Raw genomic sequence first — 20,700 nt, 5'->3', positions numbered from 1 at the left:
TGATCACTACAGTAAAAGCAACAGCCAACAGCAGATAAAACGTGTGTGTTAGTTTGCATAAAAATTTCGTTTCGATAGAAAAAAGCAAAACGCTAAAATATCTAAAAATAAAATCTAAAAAAATACCAATCGTAATATTTATAAAAATATATATATATACCTATACATATATCTATGCTTACAAATTATATCGAAGAATATTTGGTAAACAATTTTTTGATAAAAACAAATCGAGTATATACTTAAATTAAATTAGCAACAAAACTGAAAATTAAAACAGAACTTAAACTTTTGGCCCAAAAAAAGACCAAAAAAAAAGTGCAGTGTAAAAAACTTAAAAAATTATTAAACTTATAAATTCAAAATTACCATTTGTGAAAACATTTTACATCGGAGGATTCTGGATTTGGATTAATGCGAAAATTTGCAATTGAATATTAAGGTGAGTTTTTTAATATTCATTTTTGTCATCATTAAAAAGGAAAATTTATGAAATGGAAAAAGGGGTTGTGTTTTAATATGTTAAAAACTTATAAATAAATTTAAAATATAAATACTGCATATATTTAACTTTAAAAAAAAACTGCTAAGGTAACTGCAATATCATAAATTAAATATAAAATATTTAAATATAAATATTTAAATATTTATATATATAAATAACATTTTATTTATCATTTTTCTCAACCAAAAATTATGACTTTAAAAAATGTTTAATCAAAGAGCAAAATTTTTTAAGAATATAAAAAAATAATATAAATACCTAGAAAAATCGACTTAATTAAATGCAATATTTTACATTAACCAAAATATTTTAAAATATATTTATTACAATATGTTTACTATTAAAAATAATGAAATTACAAAAAGAAATGAAAAATACTTCTCATTAAGCGAAGAAAGAAATTAATAAAAAAAATAAACAGAAATTAAATATTTAACTTGAAAAAGCAGCTTAATTAACTGCAATAATTTGTATTAAATATTAAATTATTAAATAAAATTCAGAAATATATAAAAATAACTTTATTTCTAATTTACCAAAACACAAAATGATAAATTTTAAAATATAATTGAAAATTACAACTTTTTGGCTGTAGAAATAATTAAATAAAAATGATAGCAAAATAATATATGTATCGAAAAATCTGCCAAATTAATTTAAATATTTAAATTGAAATATAAAAATATATAAACAATATTTTATAAAATTTTTCACAACTTAAAACTGAAAAAAATAGAAAGAAATGACAAAAAAAAAACAAATTAATTAAAAATAAAAAGAAAAATATTTAAAAAAATACCTTTAAAAATATCTGTTTAATTAACTTAAAATATTAAAAATTTAAATCACATGCAACCAAATGATGTTGCAAATTTGTTATGTGCCACTTGTTAAGACAACTTTCTGCCCCACAAAAAGTTTCCCCACGCACGAAAAAGTGCGTAAAAATGAAAAATGTTGTTTTAGAAAGTGTCCACAAACATTTGCAAACAATTACGGCTCAACTCCGCCTCTAATTACAAATATAATTTATGCAAAAAAGAAGAAGAAGAAGCAGGCAAACATTTTTTGGTCAAGAGAAAAAAATTGTCTACGCACTTTGCGTATGATTTATGACACTCAAAACTTGGCGTTGCATATTAATATCTTTAAAAAAAAGCAAAAGTTGCTTACTTCATGTGTATCTACACACACACACACACACACTCGCACACTCATACGCTTTGAAAAAAAGGGGTGTAGATACTGTGTGTGTGTTTTTTTTTTGGGGTGGTGCATAAATTAAAAATATATTACTTCTGCTTCTTGACGCTGCACAAAAAAACAAAAACAAAAAAAAAAACAAAATGCGTCGCAGTTGACACGCAATGTTTTTTTTTCTGCTGCTGCTGCTAGTGACTGCGCTGTCGGCTCCGCTGCCACTTTGACCTACTTAGCAAACGCAGCGTGTTCCAAATTTTGTGCGTTGTGTACTTTTTTTTTAATACCGCTCATTCTGTCTCACTCTAGCATTGGCTCCATCTCGCTTGCTCTGGTTGGGGTTGGTCTGGCATTGCGTGCGCTTGAAATTGTAGTTTTTGTCGTTGTTGTTGTTGTTGTTTTGTTGTTGCTGGGGGTCTTCCGCATTTAATTAAATGCACAACAGTGTTTTTTTCTAGTTTTTTTGTTTTAAGCTTTTACACAGAAAGTAAATTTAGTGGGTTTTTTGAATTAGTAATTTGAATTATTTAGTTAGTTTGCAATTTTCTTCCAAAGAACAAATCAAAAAGTCCTCTTACTAATATCTAAAGTGATGCTATTAAAAGAAATATAATAAAAATGATATAAGATATTTTTAAAGAATTTAATTAGTCTCTAAAGACACTAAAAATATTAAAAATATTTATTTTTCATAATATACGACAAAAAATTGTAGAAGTACAAAAGTTAATAAAAAGATAATTATTTTTATCTTTTACGTACTTTGTTTACCATTTCTTGTATAATAAAAAGCTCTTAAATATTAAATATTTTTTTAATTAAAATTTATGCAATTCTTCTGGTGTTACACCCCATTTTTAAAATATTTTTTAATGTATTAAAAAAGTAAATAATTTATTTGAGATTTCTCTTTTCAATCAGAATCACAAAATATATTAAATGTTAAAATAAAAATATTAACAATTATAATCCCATTTAAGAACAAAAACCATTTCTATCTCTGTATCATTTTCCTTGGCTTTTTTGTTTTAGTTTTTCGTCTGCTGCATTTTCCGCTGTCGGAAGTGCGACGTTGTGCGACCCGCTCTTTCCACTTTTCCTCTGCCTTCTCACGTGCATTTGCACAATCGTTAAGTTTTTTTTTCTTTTTTTTCTAAGAATAACTTGTCTTTGGGGCAGACTGCGCGGCTTCTCCCTCTGCTTCTTGGTTTTTTTTAGCTGTGTTGTAACTGACGCAATGCAACCGACTTCATTATTTTCCCTCCTTTTTTTCTACTTTTTTTTATTTGCTGTTGTTGTCGGCACTTGCGCAAAGTGTCTATGATATGCTGCTCTTAACCCCGCTGCCGCCCCGGCCCCCTTGAGTTTTCCACAAAGGCGAACGCATTTCGGTTTTCTGTTTCTCAAATTGTTGAAATTTTATGACTTGCCACTGCAGTTGCTTGAATTTTAATGCCACCGATTACCAAGAAGGCGAAACAGAGCAACAGCGTTGCAATGTCAGTCCATCTGATTGTTATTGGGGGTTAGGGGTGCCTAAAAAGACCAAAAGTTGGTCAATTGTGAGATGGTCAAAATGCAGTTTATGGTTTGTAGAATTAGAAATGCAAGATAACTTACTAAGAATTGTTATAGTTTGACTTTTGAGAGTTAGAAAGTGGTATAGAACAGTTGGTTTTTAATTTTCTATCAACTATGTATGTATACCTTAATAATATTTATCATATTATCATTAAAAAATAAAGATATTTGCTTAATATAAGGTGATATGAAGAATACTCACGATGTTATCATACAAAATCTTAAAAAATGTAAGACAGTTTTAGATATTTGATCAATCTATGATCATACGGAGTTGTGTTATGATTAAAATTAACTAAACTATTGATTAAAAACATCATAAAAGTAATTGTAAAAGAAGTTAAAGTTAGAAAATTAATAAATTGCTTTAAAAAATTGTAGTTAAGACGAAAAAATAGTTCATTTTGTGATCCAAAATCTTTCAGAACTACAAACTACAGCCTTACAGTAGTCCCTCCATTCAGTAGTCCCTCATATCTATGCAAATACCTCCAATATCAACTTACTTTACTACCTATAAACGTATATTTTTTTTTAAGTTTTATAAACCATTAAAGCCCAGACACGCACTGCCATTTCAAGGGTTTAAAAAAAAAAAACTTTGAAAAAAAACTTAAGGAAAAAAAACGAAACCTACACGAGACTTGACCATAAAAATTCGTATATGAAATAATCGCTTTTATGAACTGCTAATTAGGCTTATCAAAAGAAATAGTTAGCCAAGTTTTCTTGGTAGAAGGTAGAGCTATAAACTGGCTAAAGTGGTCAGAAGGGGGGCGTGGCAAGTCCGGAAACCTGCCAGTGTCAGTCAAAGTGACATTTTTTTCTCTCTTTTTTTTTGTGCGTTTCCATTGCCACTGAAATGTTGACTATTCATGTAGAAAGAAGAAGAAAGAGAGCATAGGCCTAGGCGATGAGAGAGGAGGAGATAGTGGGAGAGCTTACACACAGTTTTTTTGGAGACTTATAGTGGAGGGTAAAAGATTATATACCCAATGTGTTAAACTTAATGTAAAAATTAAAAAAAATAAAAAAAATATTTAAAAATTAAACGGAATCTGACTATAGTTTTCTTCCTAAGAAGTGCATAAACCTTAGTCAGGGTAACTAGTAATTTGACCGCTGCTGTAGGTGCAATGTTTATTGGGTTTGGCAAACTCAATTCGTGTTTTTTCTACCGTTTTTCGCTAGTTTTGTGGGGTTTTTTCTGGCCATACCCCAGCTGCTAATTGCCAGTTGCCTTTTGCTCTACTTCGCCACACTATCACACACACTCTACCGCACACACACACATACATACATGCAATAAAAATGAAACTTTTGCATGCAAGCAATTCCTTTGTGTGGGTGTTATCTCCATATATACAGATGTATTAGTATGTGTGTGTGTGTGTGAGTATAAATGGCCGCCGCAATAGTTTGCACAAATAGAAAACGCATTTCTATCTGGCTCTCCCTCACACTAGCCGTCCCCCCTCTCTTTTGCACACTTTTTTGAGCTTTGGTTTATCTGCATTGAACAGTTGGAATGTGTAAAGTTTCATTGCCATTTTTTCAATGTGTGTGTGTGAGTAAGATTGTGGGTGTGTGGGGGAGTCATAAAAAATGGCATATATGACTTGGATGAAACATAAAGCTAGAGGAAATTGTGAATTCCTACTAAAAAACATATAGCAGAAATGTAGTTTGCCTTTTTTTGAAAGTTTTTTTTTTGGGTGGGTTTTGATATGAAAAGCAATTTTGATTGGAAATTTGAGATTGAAGCTTTTGGAAAACTATATTAGTTTTCAAATAAAAATAAGTAGAATTTAAAGCACAAAATTAAAAATCAAGATTCTTAGAAACTATATATTAAGTTTCTTTAGTGTTAAATCATAAAGCTGATGTCGTCTAAAGTTTAAAAAAAACCAAAAATGCAATCTTAAATACTAAAATTCATAAAAATCAAATAAACAAAAGGCAGACCAAAAAGCATATAAAAATTTTGTCAATTTAGAGGCTATTACATCACAGACCAGAACCGAATGCTGATAATTCCAAAAAACGCGCACAAAAATCAAGAACACACATAGACACACACACATATATACATATATACATATATACACACACAGCAAAACATGCAGAAGGGCGCAACAAATAAATAAAATAGAAAAAAAAAACAGCCAAACTAGACAAAATTATATGGCAAAAGCACAGGCGAAATGTAAGTTTTGTGCTATGTACAAGAGCAGACAAAGAAATAAACACATAGGCCTATGTACACACACACACACACACTCACACACACTTGTCAGGCCATGTAGGAGTGGCATTGCCATCTCGCTTCCGCCATGCCTACCCATCTCTCTTTCGCCAATAGCAAACGCAACGCAAAATAAATTCACAAGTCGCATCCGAAAAAAAAAAGAAAAACTAAAAAAAAAAAAAAAAAAAAAAATATGGCGTGGCCTACAATTAAATTGGCTCAAAGTGCGTAAGGGGCAGCCTGCACAGCAACAAAAATAAAACGAAACAGCAGCGCGGCGATAGAAAAAACCTTGAGAGCAACGCGCTGGCACAACATAATTAAAAATGTGCCTATACACGCACACTAGCAAAGAGAGACCCCCTCCCCTCCATAACACTAATACCAGCTAACTTTTGCAGTGCGTAGAGCTTTGCTCGCTTCACAAATGACATTCACGCGCAATAAATATCAGACTAAACAACAACAACAAGAAATATCAAATGGAAGCAACAACAACAAAACACAAAAACCATGAAATCAAAAAAGCTCCACTGCAAATCCAACAACAAAACGAGGAAGTCTAAAAATGGTTTCGGCAACGGCAACAACAACAACTTTTATAGTTTCGTAGGCCTACTAGATGGCCTGAGTTTTTGTAAGCTTTCGGCACGCACTTTTTTTACTCAAAAAGCTCGTCTAGGCGCCACGCATTTCAAGGCAAAAGCTTGGCTATGCGATGATCAGATAGAGTGAAGATCAGGGAAATAATTTCTAGGAAATTTTGTACTTTTTACTGGTAAAACATAAGTTTATGATAGATGATCAGTTGAGTTTACAGGTCAATTGCGGTTCAGGGGAATAATTTCTTGAAAATCTATAGCTTTATTTATAAATTGGTATCATTTTCCATATAACATTAGTTTATGAGAGATTATCTATTAAGGGTTTTTGGTATGTCAACAGCTGGATTTGTGATCGAGGCAAACCTTCTCAAAAATATTAAGATTTAACCATAATTTTATGGTTTTACTTTCCATATAACATCATTATCAGCTATTTTTACAGTTATGCTATATTCTAATTCTAATTACTTGGGCATTTCCTCCAATGAATCATTTTCTTCTTTAGAATTCCACAGATTAAACCATATAATATTACAATTACCCCAAAAATTAATCATTTAACAAAATGTTTTACTGATAAAAACTTTGAAAGTTCTTTGAAACAACGTTTGTTTGGTAAAAAGGTTTTCTAGAAATTCCCATTTCATACATAGGAAAACCCCATATAAAAACTCAATCTTACGATTCCCATTAAACTAACCTCTACCCATCCCTCTTACATTGAAATGCAACAGTGACACATATTTAGTATCTCTTTCTAACCCGTTGCAATTCAAAGAATCGAAAAAAAAAACGGAAGAGAAATGATTATTTAATTGGAGAACCTTTGACTTCCCCCAATTTCTTTTTAATAACAGCTAATTATGTCAAGTATAATACACGCAAAGAACACTCAAAGACACATGCAACCATACCATAATACCCCTAAATTGCCGCAATCTGTAAAATCTGTTACTTCTCAGCCACACGAGATGTTTGTTTGTTTGTTTGTTATTACTGTGCTTTTCTACTCATAAACTTGACATTTTTTCCCCACAAGAGGGACATTGTTTTTGATGCGTTTCCACCTTCGATGCCTTCCTCTTCCTCTCTAGCGTTTTCCTACGGATTTTTTCTATTTACCATCCATCTCACTCTTTCTCCAAAAAAAAAAAGATTCTTTAAGAGTGCACTCGGCGGTAGGAAACAAAAAAGGGCGAGAAGTGGAACAAAAAGCACAAAAGAAAAATGGTTAAGGAAATTAAAAAGCATAAAAACAAAAACAGCGCCAGCTTCCGTTAAAACAAAGCGAACTCAAGTGGAAGAAGAAGAAGGAGGAACAAAGAAGGCGAACAAAAAGGGTTACCGAAAACGTACCGAAAGACAGAGAGAGAGAGAGAGAGATGGATGGATGGATGGTACACATATGCAGCATTTACCGTTAGAGCCCTTCGAGGGCGTTCTTTCTTCCTCCCCGTTCTTGTGGTTAATTCTTACTTTTTTTTTTTTTTATTTTGATTTTGTTGTCGTTTTTATGTTTCTTTCTTTCTTTGTTCCTTCTTTGGCCGTTTCTGGTTCGTTTGCTATGCAGAACTTTGGATCGCTTGATGATGCACTTGGCTCCATGGGAAAATAATCATAGGCGGGGCAAGGTAATTTGCTGTCAAAAGGGGGGAAGGTACTAGGGTTTGTAGGTAATTTGGGAAACAGGGAAAGGGGGTGTAATGTAAGGAAGTTGGGAGTGTTAATTAGAGTAGCAAAAGGTTTCTTAATTTATTTGAAAATGTTAAACTAAAATTTAAAAAATAAAAAGATTAAATAATAAAAATTAGAAGGAAAATAAAGACTGTTTATTTAACTTACTTCCCCCCCCAAAATGCTGAACTGCAACATTGCAATCGCCCTTCTCGCTCTATAAAATGCAGCCAAGCAGTAATTCCACCCCAAAAAGCATACAGTTTTACCACATAAATTATAAGACTTACATTGTCTTTGGCCTAAACTGCTTGGCTGAATCATACATAGATATTATATAGACAGATCATACATATGTATATACCACCATATATGCTAGAAATATGATTGCAAGTCACACTGTATTAGGGGATATAGTACATGGCCTCACCCCACCCCAAAACCCGCTTAGCAAACAATGCATTTACGCAAGTCTTGCACTTGCTTATCCCATAATGATGTTGTTGTATGCCAAGTCAAGCTTAATTTATGCATTTTCTCAGACTTTTCTTTCGGTGGTCTCCATTTTTTGGCGTCATGCGTGGGTGATTCTTCGTTTCCCTTGACTCTTAGGCAAGGTGTTTCATTTACATTGTGATGACCGCTGATAAAAACACATTTAAAGGCGACCGCCTGCAGTGTCTCTCTCCTTTACCCTAACTCTAATTAAAATGCAACAACTCGAGTGCAACATTTTTATAGACGTGATTTACACAGGAACCAGCCATGAAAGAGAATAGATTTGGTTTTCTTTTTTCTTTTTCGGGGGTTATAAAGAGGAGGAGAAGGGGGGGCGGCGCAACCATGAAATTGAATTGCTACTTTGAAGTGCACTCGATGTCAGTGGAGGATGGGCCTGAAAAAAAAGGGTTAACTGCACACATGGCTGCACGGCTGATAGACAGGCACCGAAAGGTGGTAGTAGGGGGTTAAGCGAGGCAGCGAGGTGTTGGGGCCATCACAACCGCCCGGCCACCTAGTTACCCACACTAATTAAGCCAAAATGCAGCCAGGGCAACGTCGGATGTACGCGGCACTCTTTTTCTATATCTTTTTTATATCTTTCTCTTTGACTGGTTGTATAGACCAGGTTTATTAGAAGGTTCATATAGAAAAAAACATCGTGGAGTTGCAGTTTTTTAGGTTTTAGTTTTTAAGTATTTTCCTTTGATTGGTTGTGGAAAATGCAAAGGGATTTATAGGAAGAAAGGGTTAGGTAAGAAAAGTTGTTAAAAAGAAAGGAGGATGAAAATCACAAACAAAATTTTAAGTTAATAAAAAAGTATATAAATATTAAAAATTAAATGAATAAAGTAATAAAGACAACCATAACAACAAAATATTTCTTTAAACTAAAAATTTAATAAAAACTGTTTCTTTCTTAAGTTTTTTTTAAGCATTTTCCGGACATTTTTTATAGGTAAATTATCTAATTAAACCCAAATTAAGATATTATTAAGCCACTTTTAAAATGATTTTTATGTATTACTTAAATATTAATTACTTACTTAGCCATTTCTTAGCCCAACTAACTTAACTAAAACTTAAATTTTCCTTTCTTTTCTTGCAGGTAAGCTGAGTTTTCCTTGTTCGAACTAATTAGGCCGTCCTACAGCTTAACGTAAGTTCCTCCCACGTTGTAATTGCATAAAAAATTACTCATTTCTATGGCGCATTTATGTATTTTTTTTTTTATATTTTTGTATATTTTTTTTTTGCTTTGGCATTTGTTTTGCATTTAAGTTGAGGCACCCCTTGAGGCATTTTCCATTTGCCGGGGTTTTTCTCCAACCCAAAGCTTTTTTCTCTGGGATTCCTGACCATAAATTTTGCAATTAACGACAAATGTCACTTTGTCTGGCCGATGGCGACGTGGTACGACGACGACGAGGACGAGGACATCCGACGACCGTTGCAACCATTTTCCAGCAAGAAGGAGTTGCTTGCCACTCTCCTTCTCTTTTTCTTTCTTTTTTTTTTTTTTTTTTTTTGTATTATTATTTCTGGGTGGCCAGAAACGAAGAGCTGGTTGAATGCTTTTAGCCAACGGACCAACGGAGCATGGCATGGCCTCTGAACGGGCTGGGTAAATCCAACCCTGCTGCTGCACACCCAACTCCTTGCAACACCACCCACTTACGGTCTGCTCGTCCTGCAATTGCATTAAAAAGCATAAATTTACTTTAGCCCAGGCTCTGTAGGAACGTTATAAAATCCATTTATGCACTTCACTTGCTCTCTTTTTTTTAACATGCCCCGCCTCGCCGCCTTGCCGCCTCGCCTTGTCCAGTGGCAGGCACTCTGCTACCACCCAGCTTTTTGGGTGGTTGCATGCTGGTCAGACTTTGGACGACGAGAGGTCCTACAGTCCTCTGCAATCTACAATAATTTCTGATTTCTTTTTTTTTTTTTTTGTATGCTTTTCGCTTGCGCCTTTTTCCCATTTTATATTTTTGCTGCCAATTTCTGCAGTCCAGGCTAGCGTGAAGAGTAAAAGAGAGGGCACTATATATAGAGCTATGCAATTTTTACAAAAATTCCAAACTGAAAACCCCAAACTCAGACTGAAAACCCAGTTTTCCTTTTGTTTTTGTGTTGACGATGATGATGAAGTTTAATTTAGACACGACCCTAGTCCGAGCCTCCGTTTGTCGGGGTTCTACCCGTTTTTGTGGCACCCACCCGCATGGGAAACTCTCCTCCTTATAACCTGCACCCCTGCACAGCCACTCGGCAGCCAACCATCCAGTTTTGGGGTTTGAGAAGGGGCGGAAAACTGCCGGTGCATGTGATGCGAGGAGAAGGAAAACTTTTGCAAATTGTTTATATGAAAATTTTTTAAATGCTGGTTTTTCGTCGAGGAATCTCATTGCATTCTTTTAGTGGCTTAAAATAAGGATTTCGGATTTATATTTTACGAAATTAAATCTAAAAAATGTTTAAAATTTTAATATATGAAGTTAATAAGTCTCTGTCCATAAGTAAAGGAGTTTTTCTAACATCTTTTAAGGCCTCAAAAGAAACTCGACTTGGGCTACAGATTTTGAAGTCACTGAAAGTAAAAAATATCTCAAAAATCCCTTGGAAAAACTAGGCCTAAAAGATCCCTATTTTCCTTACATACAAATCCTTGTAAACTGTTTTTCAATTTGCCCCCAACCTTTCCTTCAAACTTTTCAATCGTTTTCACTGGCTTTTCTAATTCCAAATGGTTTTCCATTTGCATTCTGCAGTTGGTTTATTGCTTTTCCTATTTTTGTTTTAGCATTTTCTATGGGCATTAGCCATTCATTAATCTAGCTTTTCCTACCTTTTTCCTTCTCCATGAATTTATCTCCTGGGACCTCCTGGAAAATCTCTCTCTCTCTTTCTATGTTTTCCACCTCTGCGCCTATCTGCCCAGTTTTTGTCCATTTCCGTTTTTTACTGCTACTGCTCTAATATAATTTCGATTTTCCAACTCTTTTTTATGAATCCACATGTGTGTTGGTTGGTTCTTTATTTTGCTTTAGTTTTTTGGGGCGTGGCAGACTGCAGTTGCCACTGTCTCTACCCCCCATTTCCGCCCCCTTTAGATAAACAATCAGAAAACTGCAGCAGCAGCATAAAATAATAAAAGGAGCAAAAATTTAATTCCCATTTTTTGGGTGTTGTATTTCCCTCCTTTGAAAGTTTTTGTTTGCCGATTTTTACTCAGTCTGTGTATGGGAGGATGTTTGTTTGCCTGCGCTTTTCTGCAGAATTTTCGGCAATATTCCATTAATACTTTTAGGGAAATCCGAGAGAGGGTGAGGAGAACGAACTCCCTTTGTTTGCTTTTGCCAGAAAACTTTTGTTGATAAATAAATTTTTTAGCGATAAATTTGCCGAATGCAAAAATCAATTTTTTACCCTTTGTCTTCGCTTTTGCGTTGCATAAATAAATCATCAATGCATTGGGGGGAATTTTTGGCTATGGAATTGCAGTTTTCCTTCTATTTTTTTTGAGCGGATAAGCCAAGCGTGAATGAAAATCTAAATGGAAAATCCACATGTCATTCGTTTGTATTTTTATCTAAAAAATAAAGTTTATTTTTATTATTTTTTGGGGTTTTATTATTTTTGTCAAAGGGGATTTAGTCGGCAAATGGAATTTGAAATGGGATTGCATATTAATTTTTGAATGGAAAATGGGTTTGGTGGCAGATTTTAAAGATGAAATTTAGTTTTTAGAAAAATTAAATAAATGAGAAATGTATTTTAAATTAAGAAAGTTAAGGAAATACTTTTGATTTGGGGAAAAGACAATTAAGTAAAAATTTTTTCCAACAAAAATCAAAGTTTTTATTCCCTAAAATACGAATATTAAAAAGATTTCAAATTAATTTTTATAAGAGATTGGTGGGAAAGAAAGTTTTCAAATTGACATTTTTTAATTAAAATATTTAAAAATCAATAAAGGCTGAGATTCAAGTGCCTAGTCCTAAGATCTTCTAGTTCTGGAGGCAAAAGATCTTTTAGATTTTTGTAAAAATTGTTAAGTTTGGAAAGCACTAAAGTTGAAATCTATAAAAGCAGTTTATCCTATGATGACAAAATATATACATTTATTATAAACAGAAATTTTAGGAAATGTCTAAATAATATATCAACTATGATTTCGATTATACATCCTATAATATATACAATCTTATAACAAGTTTGATCTGAAACAAACTCTTCAACTTTCAGCAAATTACAAACTTAAAGGCAAATATCGGTCCAAACTTCCAACATATACATATATTATACATCAGTTTCTATGATGTTTATTATTGATATGATATAATACATGATATATAGCATCCTATAACCTGTTAAATCTAAAACAAACTCTTCAAATTACAGAAAATTACAACCTTATAGGCAAATATCAGTCCAAACTTCCATAATTTCCCCCTCTAAAACTGCATTTATATCCACCAATTGGTCAATTCTTCCATCCTTTACCCATTCAACCAATCAAAATCCCTTTTAAACTTATAGATTTCCCTTACATATGTACAGTAGACACTATACAATATGCCAGCCCTCGAAAAAACCAATAAAGAAAAGCCTTTTAGTCGAAACCAACTATATTGATGGATAACCAAAAACTCGCGCAGACGAAAAACTAAAACTAAAACCTTTTATCAAAGATAAATAAAATGAAAAACGAGTGGGTGGATGGAGTTGCTGGGTGTTGCATGCGACAAATGCAGGCAAAAATTGGGAAATGAAAATGGGAAAAACCCCCCATTGGACTCTCGACAGCAGCATATGTGTGAAATTGGAATGGGAAGGGAAGGGAAGGGAAAAAGGAAAGCCAGCCGCTCCTCTCACATTGAAAAAAGCCAATGTGCATGCAAAAAGGGGGTGTTAGTCTGCTTCCCTTACTCTTCTAGACCATATCTCTCTCTCTCTCTCTCTCTTTCACTCTTTAGACTATCTCGCTTACCAACCAACTGCATGTCGACGAATGTGAAATAAATTAAAATATTTTTATCTACACTCGTGCCACGTAGCCTGCAATGGAAATTGCCAAAGTCAGCTGCAAAAGTTTTCCCAAGCTTTGGAGTTTGGTTACAACCCTCTGCGGCAGTTTTTCACCACCCAACAAAATCCATTGAATTTTCCTCTACTGCTTCCTCCCTCTGCCTCTTCTTCTTCTTCTTCTACCTCTTCTTCTTCTTCTCTCACTTTTCCAAAAAAGTTTTTTGTTTCTGCAGAGTTGCATTTTGGCTACGAAAAATGTTGTTGTTGTTGTTGTTGTTGTTTTTCCTATTTGTTTGAGAATTATTGCTGCAACGCGTTGAAAAAGGGTTGCAACTGCAGTTGCCACTTGTGCCTCACTCTCTCTCTCTCGCTCTGTTTATATCTATCTCGTTCTGTTCATCGTGTTCCCACTCTTTCTTATGTTGGCTGTCTCTGTTTTATGGCTGATATGTACATATGTGTAGTCTGCTTTTTGGCGCATTGCACTAACCGACTATAAATGAAATGCCGCATGACGGCGGCCCCCAAACCGCCCACTTTTCTTTACTTCTTTTTTTTTGGACAAACCCCCCTCTCCCTCTTTCTCTTCATCTCTTCTGCCGCTTCCTCTTTTCTCATGCAAAAAAGTGAAAGTTTGTGCTGCTCCTTTTTTGTGTGTCCCTGCAGAGGCAAGAAAGAGAGAGAGAGAGAGCTGCTAAGAGAGAGAGAGAGAGAGAGCCAGAGAGGGAGTTGGGTGAAAAAGGGGTTTTTTGTGTGCTCTGCACTTTGTTTTGGGGTTGCACACCCCCCTTTTTTTCGGGCCAAGTGTGCTGCAGTCGAGGGTTGTTGTATGTTTCATAATGATGACAGCCCAGCAGCTCCTGATGCTGCCCCATCATCATCATCACGATCATCATCAGCATGTTGCAGGGGATACAACCCTCATGCAATGTTGTTGTTCATTGATTTTCCTTCTTTTTTTTTGTCCTCCTCTCTGTTTCTCTTCTTTCTCTTGTTTGGCTGCTCCTCTTCTTTCATTCCATTCCGGTGAAAAACTTTTTTCCAGGCAACAAAATGCATTTTTTGTGCGCCGCCTGCAGACAATGCGACAGACAGCGGGTGGAAAATGGTAAGTTGGAAAATGGGTTGGTAGTTGGTTCTGGGGGGGAGGGAGTTTTGATGTATTTGCCTGCATAGAGAGAATTCATTTGGCTTGTCTGCGTCTGGCCAAAAAGTCTGGCAAGGAAATCACAGACGATAAGGAAATGAGTGAAAATTCATTTCAGCCTGCAATGGCAATCCCAACTCCACCCACCACCCTCTTACTTTTCCTCTTTCCCTACGTAGTATTTTATAGTATTTCCTGTATTTTCCACAATTTTACTACTACTACTACCATTACTATCAACAGTTTTCTTGGCTTGTGACACATTCAGCCTGGTTTGTGGCTATAATTTGCCTGCATTCTCCCAGCCACCCAGTCATCCTCTCTGAATTTTCTTCTTCTGTATTTGAGCAATTTATTGCTGGAACATCATCCTTGTCAATGGTTTGGGGTTTTCCCTTACTTGCTTTTCCCTTTTTGTTTTCTGCGGCTTGCAAAACTTGAACTGAAATGAAATTTCTTATCCTTCCCTGGGTTTCCGTTTCTTTTTTTTTTTTTTTCTGCAATTTTTCATTAGGATTTTCTATGCTGTCCTGCGGCAGTTTTCTCTAGTTAATTTGTGTGATTTGCTGCATAGGAAAAGAGGGAAAAAGGAGTAGAAAAAAGTGTGTAGGAAAAAGAGTTGGATAGTGAAAGAAAAGCGATAAATCATCAATAGAATGGGAAGTACATGAAGTGGAATACTAGATGCATTAATTGGAAAACGTTGGGAGGGAAGAGAAAAGGGAAATCTTTAGAGATTTCTAAATGAAAAGCTAGTCAGGAAGTTAAGTTCAGTCAGTTTAACTTTAAAGTTGATTAATTTTTGTTAGGAAAATATAGAAGGAGGGCTACTTTTTTGTATCTTTTTCTTTAAATATTTTCCCAAATTTCTAATATTCATTCATCTTTCCGTTATGCCACCTGCAATTTGCAGATACCAATCTCAAGAAGCCGCTCTACACTTAAGACACTCTACAACAAAAGAAAGGTGACTGTTTTTGTTTTGGGGGCAGTATGCCACCCACACACCTACACTAAACACTTTCGATTTATCTGCCAAAATGTCATAACTTTCGCTTTCGTTTTGGCCCGCGAGTTTTTAACCCCAGACTGCTTTTTACACCCCCACCCCCCATCGATTCTTATTCCTATTCCTATACCCACAACCCACTGTGGAGGAGTCGCGGATTGTGGCATTTCCAAGTTGTTGCACGCAACCAAAGAGCAAGAGTCATGTATATAAAATGTGTAGACAAGCTGAAAATAAAAGTAAAAGTCATTTTTTTTGCAGTAAATTGCAGGCGACGTTTCGTTTTAGATTTGTTTTTTGTGTGTTATTTTTTTGGTGAGCTTTCTTGTCGTGACAAACGCTGTCTGAAACAATTTGAGTGCGAGTTTGTTTATGTAAATATATATGGATATATATATATATATATATATATACTATATAGTAACTTAGAGTCAACCTCTTTGTGGCCGCCTGTGGGCGTTTTTGAAGTGCCAAAGAAATTCAATTTCTTCAAGCCTTTTTCTTTCACTCGTCTTTCTCTGTCTCTACGCTGGCTTATTGTCTGTTAAATATCAATTGTTTTTGTTATAAACATTTGACATTTTGTTTATAAATTATTAAGATTGTTGTTTTGTTATTTTGTTTTTTGATTTTTATATCTATAAATGTGTTTTGGGTGGGCGATGTGTAATAGTCACGATAAAAATAAGTAGACTTAAAAGCGGGGGCTGGGCTTTTGATGAAAGTTTGTTGATTTTTTTATGTAATTAATTTGGCTTTATGATTAATAATAGTTCAGAAAGTATAACAAGTTAAAAAATAAATAAATTTGGTACAAAAAAAAAGCATAAAATTAGCATTTATTGAAAGCTAACAGTTTGTTACAAACTTAACAGATTTTTGTTCTTATATTTAACTAAAAAACTTTCCACTTTTTAACAACAAATCTTAACCCTTAAACTCTCAAACTTCTTCAGCACCATTAACTCTGACCTTTAAAGAGTTAATCTTTAAAGAAAAGCCCATAAATTTAAAGAAAACTCTTCCTCGCTTTTGTATCCCAATTCGCTTTTATATGAATGGAAATAATTTTATGCAAAACCCAAATACACACACACACACACTCCCGCTGAAAGAGCGAGAAACCTCGCTGTTTCTGTGTCTGTGAGTCATGTAAAAAGTAAAAAAGTAAAATAAAAGAAAAAGCAAGACGGAGAAAGAAAAACCGAAAAAAAAAGTGAAAAGAAATCAAATTTATCTTGAACTTGAACTTGAAAAATGAAAATGAAGACATCGAAGTCTGTCAAGAAATGTTTAACGTTTTTATGGTCCTTATGGGGTTAAAAATGTGTGATTGTCTTTTGATTTGATTTTTATGTGTTTATAGTGTTAAAATGATTATTATAATGTTTAAAAATATATAACAAAAAGAAACTCTAAAAAAAGAGAGATTTGAAAGAACTAAAAGAAAGTTGAAAGGTTAAAAAAAATCAGTTTATTTAGTTTTTAGTGTAATTTTAATGTGTTTTTGTAGTTTTAGCTTTGTTTTTATGAGTGTTTTTAATGCTAAATATTTAGAAAAATATTAAAAAATTTAAAGCAAAACAGAAATCAAACAGAAATTGATTTTTTAAAGAAATAAAAGACTTAAAATTGGTTCTAAAATTGACTTTTAATACTTTTTTAATACTGAAAAAACTAACAAATGCAGTTTTTAAAACTTAAATAAAAACACATAAATATTTAAACACACAGACATTAGGATATTTAGCCATTAACTGGCCATATTAATTTTTATTATTTGCATTTTATTTAATTATTTTTTCTGCGTTTGCTGGTGAATGTCAGTCGGCTCAAAGTCAGCTCAAAAATATATTTATTTTTGACTTTGAAACGACTGAAATTGCAATAACAAATAATAATAACTTGTATTTTTTATATTTTGTGTATATTTTCAAGAGGGGGGGGTTAGATTGTCAGGGGGGTTAACTGCGCAAAAGAACATTGAATGCACACAAAATGTGTTTTAATGAGATAATCGCCAAAAAACAAAAAAACAAAAAATGGGTGGAAAAAAGTTAATCGTGACAAAAGAAGCCGCAGCTGAATGGCAGCTAAAAATAAACAAAAAAAAAGTATATATAATATATATATCTGAGAATCTGCGAATATAAGTGGATATAATGCATGTGCAAAAAGTTGAATTGCAATGAGTTTTTTAGCGAGAGCTAAGCTGGCTTTTTGAATGGAAGCTCGTGTCATTTGTCGACTTTTAATTAGTCTAACATGGCCAACTTTAATTAGTTAAAATATGAATTTAGAAATATACAAAAAAAAGAGCCAACACAAGCTTGATTTATTATTTAAATATAGTTTGTTACTTAACAAAATAATAATAATAAATATTATAGAAAATTATCTAAAGCTCAGAACTAAGTTTCTAAGTTAGAAATTCTAACCACTATCAATTAAAGGCAACTAATGCATTCATTATTAAATGTCAAATATCGTAGAAGCCAAATCAAGGCAACAACAACAACAAGAATAATAAGCTAAGAAAAAAAAACGCTTCCGTAAATAAACAAAAAAACAACAAATTTCAACGTCATCAGATGAAGTCAAATGAATTGTTGATAAATAAATGTACGTATAAAGCTTGGAATAAAATGACATAATAGAGCAAATAAATGTATATACTTAAATCGGATATATATGTATCTGCATCTGTAGCTTTATGTATCTTAAATACTTGTATCTGATAGATTAATTTGGTGGAATGGAAAATCATAAATAAAATGAAAGAAATATGCAAAATCTAAGAGAGCAGAAAATATTATTACAAAATTAAACCAAAAAGTTAGTAAGATAAAAATTGGAAAAAAATGTAATTTTTAACATATTTAAAAATTAAATAAATACAAATAAATATATATTTTATTATAGGGCTTTTAAAATACTATAAAAGTACAAAAACTCCATAAAAAATATTAATAAATTAATATAAAAAAGTTTTTAAAACAAAGCTATAAAAATAAGACAACATAAATACCACAGACTTCCTGGTAAATTCATCACCTTTAAACTAAGAGTGGAAAATTTATGAAGTTTTATATTAAACATAAACTTAAAGTACAAAATTCATTATTTTCCAGCGAATACTTAAACTAAAAATCTGAAATTAATCACTTTCCCGCTAATATAAAAACAAAAACTTTAAAATTATTTATTTTCCATTAAATATACTAACTAAAAGTAATCACTAACTTCATTTGGCTTGCTAAGTACTCTTGCTAAGTTGGCAAATGTATCTGTATCTCCTCCATTGTATCCCTATCTGTACCCAAATCCGTATTTGTATCTGTATCTGTATCGGCGGTCTAACTGTTTGTTGGCAGTTGCCGTCGTCGTCGTTTTTTTTTTGGCTCTCCTCTTATTATTATGTATTAGCATTATTATTTACCCGCCTGTTTTTTTTTTTTTTGTGGAAGCAGCGTGGAATGAGAGATTCGTGGAATTGGGACACTTGTGTGCAGTGCGAGCGGCATTGTTGTTGTTGTTTTTGTTGTGTCTGTTTCAAATATTTGCTCCGCTGTTTGCTTCCCCCTTTTCTCGGCTTTCTTCCCAAACTGCTGTTAGTTTCTTCTCGTTTTTTTTACTTTTTATTTTTTTGCGCGTGTTCGTCAATGTCAAATGGAACAATTTCAACTTTTTTATGTAGTTCTCATATCTCTAAGTTTTTCTTATTTATTTTTGTATTTGTTTTTTTTTTTAAAGCAAATATTTTGACTAAGTTGCACTTGATTTTGCAGTAACTTTCCACTCCAACCATATGGCTTATGACTAATATTTAATCAGTCATACGTTTCCTTTTCTTATTATTCAGTTGCACTATATCGCAGTCTGATATATAGTATTTCTTGGAATAACTTAAAATGCAAAAAAAAAAAGAGCAACAATTTTATATACTTTAAACTTGAAATTCGCAAACAAAAATACCCGAAAAAAAGTTCGCACAAAAAAAAACTGAATTTGGTGAGCAAACACAAATACACTCAAAGATTGCAACCAAGGTCAATGATGAATAACAGCAAAATGCGCTGTTCTCTTTATGCATACATACATGCATATATAGATATACTTTGTCTGTATGTATGTATGTATATTTTTACCAGTCTGAGCAGATCTCCACATGCAGACTGAGTGTGCGACAGAGAGAGAGAGATAGCTAGAGAGTGAGTGGTGGAGCGCCAAAATGCGTTCTTTATTTTTCCTTTGCTGACTTTTTCTGGGTTTGGCGTACAAAAGTAAATAATTTGTTTGACAGTGAATTTTTTTTTGGGAATTGGTCGGGCGGCGATCGGGGGTGTTCGACGTCAGTGCCACACATAGATCCGCCTTGTATGTACGCTGAATATTCGCTGTATTTTATTTTAGTTGAATTCATTTGTGCATTGTCGTTCTGCGAGTGCTCAAATTCGCCAAGAGTTTGCAGTCCGCTTGGAGTTTTTTAAGTAGTGAGCAAAATTGTTTTTTTTTTTTTTGCATTTCTGTTGTTCGCGGATCACGCAGGTGTGCTTGCTTATATAATAATCATAATTCACGGCTATTGTGTTGTTTTTACCATCTGATTTATGAACCTTGCAGTTGTCAGTGTGGTGAATATAGTGTTAAATTAGTTAACATTACTTAGAAATACAATATAAATATGTAAGTTGCATTTAGATGTTGCATTACTATAGTTGGCGTATGTATTTGGCGTCCAAGAATGTTCATCTCGCTCTTTGGACTCCTTTTAACTTTGCAAAGGCTTTTCCTAACTACCCAATACTTAAACCGCAAACCTCCTCCATTTCCTTGCCAAATATTCCCACATAATCATGATCATCGCGGTTCCTGAACGCTTCCCATCGTTTTGCATACATCATGTGCATTAATTGCTTAATTGATTCACATTTTATTCAATTCAGTCAATTTCGTATTCACTGCCAAACACTTGAACACACACAAACACACACAGCCCAACACACACACTCACACTCTCGCATACTTTGCAGATCCGAAATTCGCTGAGATCTCTAGAGTATTATTCTCACCTTTCATGCATGCGCGACTAATTCCTGGAATTCCTTTGACTGACTAACCCAAAAGTTGTTGTTCTCACACGCGCAGAATACAAAAGACAAGAAATGGCGCCGAATATCCTTGAAAAAGGCAAAGGCA

At 33.5% G+C, this 20,700-nt stretch overlaps 1 protein-coding gene across 1 annotated transcript in view; it reads left to right on the top strand.

The window, feature by feature from the left end:
- The first annotated feature begins 292 nt into the window (after positions 1-292).
- LOC108110964 (zinc finger protein chinmo) overlaps positions 293-20,700 on the top strand; it is a 49,689-nt gene continuing 29,281 nt past the window's right edge. Inside the window, 1 exon segment of the mRNA XM_041819320.1 lies at positions 293-442. The gene's annotated coding sequence lies outside the window, so the exon portion shown is untranslated.

The sequence above is a fragment of the Drosophila eugracilis genome, unplaced genomic scaffold (assembly GCF_018153835.1).
Source record: "Drosophila eugracilis isolate 14026-0451.02 unplaced genomic scaffold, ASM1815383v1 contig_575, whole genome shotgun sequence".
Taxonomy (NCBI): domain Eukaryota; kingdom Metazoa; phylum Arthropoda; class Insecta; order Diptera; family Drosophilidae; genus Drosophila; species Drosophila eugracilis.
The sequence above is the reverse complement of the archived record's forward strand: the minus strand, read 5'-3'. Positions and strand labels throughout refer to the sequence as shown.